We start from the raw sequence: 3,470 nt of genomic DNA on the forward strand, positions 1-3,470 counted from the left end.
TGGTCAATGGTCTTGATCACCCTTCTAGTTTAGACACTGCTACTGAATAAAGCAACGGTAATCTACTTCAGTACCTCTCCCTAGTTCAATCAATTGTCACGCTCTCAAAAGGAATAGCAAGAATGATCTCGCCACTTGGCGACAGCTGCTCGAGCATTAGCAACAGAATTGTCACGTTGCACGTAGTCACGAGAGACACATGAGTTAATGGTCATAGCTGTTCAATTTTGAATTATATATATCTGTGTGTGTGTGCATGCGTCTATGTTTGTGTGTGATTCATTTTCATTTCTTACTGTATATATATGTATATTTATAAATACATGCATATTTGTATATATATGTATATGAGAAAATGCATATATATATATATATATATATATATATATATGTATGTATATATATATATATAAATACAAATGTATGTGCGGGTGTAAACAATTGTTATAATACATATGTACAGTACGCTCACACATTAGCAAGTGTGTGTGCCGTGTGTGTGTGTGTGTGTGTGTGTGTATGTACGCGCGCGCGTTTGTAATATGACATGTATACATAACCACATTTCATAGTAAGGGGGTGTAGCTCAGTGGTAGAGCGCTCGCTTTGCATGTGAGAGGCCCCGGGTTCGATCCCCGGCACCTCCAGTCACTTTTGATCAATCACAGGTAAGTCCCATGGTGAAAAGCGAGGAAAGATCCCACGACGGGGAGTGCACCGCATCAGTCTTGCAGAGATTTGCGATATGCAAAGAAGTACATTGATGTATACAAACATATCACTGTAGCAATAATAACTGAAAAAATGTGAAAGAAAACTTGTAAGGAATTAATGAGATTTCGATTTCGTGATCCAAATTTAGTAGAAAAAGTTTCTACAAATATCAAAATTCGTTTCGGAAAAATATTTTCGAACTACAACACGCACACTCACACATTTTTATATATACGTATATACATGTGTGTGTGTGTGTGTGTGTGTGTGTGTGTGTGTGTGTGTGTGTGTGTGTGTGTGATGCGTGTGTAATGATAATACACTCATATTAAGGTTCGTTTGGGAAACAATATTTTCGAACTATAACAAACTTTTATAAATGTTTATACACATATGTATGTCTATGTAATGATGAAAATAATGATAATAATAATAATGATATTAATGATGATAATAATAACAACGATAACAATAATGACACATACTATTATGTGTATCATTATTGCATATATATATGTGTGTGTGTGAGTGTGTGTGTGTGTGTGTGTGTGGAAGGACTATAGGACTATATATATAGTACAGAGCACTGCAAGAACATGTGTGCGTGTGTGTATATATATGAACTTTACCTCGATCACCTACAGGTAACCCGAGCAGGGGATACGTGAAGCAACGGTTAGTAGGTGGTGAATGAGGATTTCAAGCAAAAGCAGAGAGTGCACTCGCTGCTTGCTGAGCAGAACCACGTCATGGTCAATGGTCTTGATCACCCTTCTAGTATGGACACTGCTACTGAAGAAAGCAACGGTAATCTACTTCAGTACCTCTCCCTAGTTCACTGATTTAAAAAAAAAAAAACTGGATCGAGCAACCTATTGTTCTTGCAGACACTATTTTGAAGCAAATTGATTCAGACCGGCGCCATGACAGTGTGACCCAAACCGCGGGAAAATCAGTTGCACCAAGTACGCGGCAATAGCGAGTTTAGGTACACAGTGCTGCGCCTTTGGATGTAGCAAACGGAGAAAAAGAAAAGCCGACGGAGATTTAGTCAATCGAAGTGATAGCGAAGGGACTGATGACGAAGAAAGTGCCCTTAAGTTGTACACTAGAAATATCACCAGTTTACCATTTCTGTTAGAAAAGGAAAGAAAATAGCTCAAAACAGCTTTCTGGATAGAAACTCCTTTATTTCATGCAAAGCGGGAGATTTAAATGTGAAATCTGAAGCTATCTTCCACTACGCCCCAAGTCAATCCACTGCTCGTTTGGGTCTCACTGTCATGGCGCCGGCGTTTTCAATAGGGCTTCCCAACAAAGCACTGGTTGCTCGATCCAATCTTTTTTTAAGATCAGTGTCCCTAGTTCAATCAATTGTCACGCTCTCAAAAGGAATAGCAAGAATGATCTCGCCACTTGGCGTCAGTTACTTTAGCAACAGAATTGTCACGTTGCACGTAGTCACGAGAGACACATGAGTTAATGGTCATAGCTGTTCAATTTTGAATTATCTGTACTTGATGATATATACATACATATATATATATATATATATATATATATATATATATATATATATATATGTGCGTGTGTGTGCATGCGTCTGTGTATATGTTTGTGGGTATGTGAGTGTGTGCATATATGTATGTCTGGGGAATTCGAGACGAGTTCGAACGTTATGATTCATTTTTATTTCTTACTGTAGCCATGTTTAGTTTTTATATGTGTATGTATGTATGTATATTTATACACACATGCATATTTGTATGTATATTTATACATACATGCATATTTATATATATATGTATATTCATAAATACATGCATATTTATGTATATATATGCATATATATACATACAAATATGTGTGTGTAACCATTTGTTATAATACATATGTACAGTACGCTAACACATTAGCAAGTGTGTGTGTGTGTGTGTGTGTGTCGTGTGTATGTGTGTGTATACGCGCGTGCGTTTGTAATATGACATCTATACATACCCAAATGACACAGTAAGGGGGTGTAGCTCAGTGGTAGAGCGCTCGCTTTGCATGTGAGAGGCCCCGGGTTCGATCCCCGGCACCTCCAGCCACTTTTGATCAATCACAGGTAAGTCCCATGGTGAAAAGCGAAGAAAGATCCCACGACGGGGAGTGCACCGCATCAGTCTTGCAGAGAGTTGCGATATGCAAAGAAGTACATTGATGTATACAAACAGATCACTGTAGCAATAATAACTGAACAAATGTGAAAGAAAACTTGTAAGGAATTCCAGATAGTACGATTTCGTGATCCAAATTTAGTAGAAAAAGCGTCTACGAATATTAAAATTCGTTTGGAAAAAATATTTTCGAACTACAACACGTACACCCACACATTTATATTTATATATACGTATATGTGTGTGTGTGTGTGTGTGTAATGATGATAATAATAATAATACACTCATATTAAAGTTCGTATGGGAAAAAATATTTTCGAACTATAACACAAACTGTTATAAATGTTTATACACATATGTATATGTCTATGTAATGATGATAATAATAATAATGATAATAATAATAATACAATAATGCTATGATGTGTATCATTATTGCATATCAATATGTGTGTGTGTGTGTGTGTGTGTGTGTGTGTGTGTGTGTGTGTGTATGTGTGTGTGTGTGTGTGTGTGTGGGTGGGTGTGGAAGGACTATTTAGCTTTGGCTAGCAACCCTTCCAGAGTGTCTCAATAAAAATATTCAGGGAAGGCAAC

The 3,470-nt window shown here is 37.1% G+C and overlaps 2 non-coding genes across 2 annotated transcripts; both read left to right on the forward strand.

Moving 5' to 3' along the window:
- The first annotated feature begins 575 nt into the window (after positions 1-575).
- Positions 576-647, forward strand: Trnaa-ugc. Its single transcript has one exon. It is a non-coding gene; the product is annotated as a tRNA-Ala (tRNA).
- Positions 648-2,728: 2,081 nt separating this feature from the next.
- Positions 2,729-2,800, forward strand: Trnaa-ugc. The gene has a single exon. It is a non-coding gene; the product is annotated as a tRNA-Ala (tRNA).
- Positions 2,801-3,470: the final 670 nt, after the last annotated feature.

Source organism: Penaeus chinensis, chromosome 7, assembly GCF_019202785.1.
Source record: "Penaeus chinensis breed Huanghai No. 1 chromosome 7, ASM1920278v2, whole genome shotgun sequence".
In the NCBI taxonomy this organism is placed as follows: domain Eukaryota; kingdom Metazoa; phylum Arthropoda; class Malacostraca; order Decapoda; family Penaeidae; genus Penaeus; species Penaeus chinensis.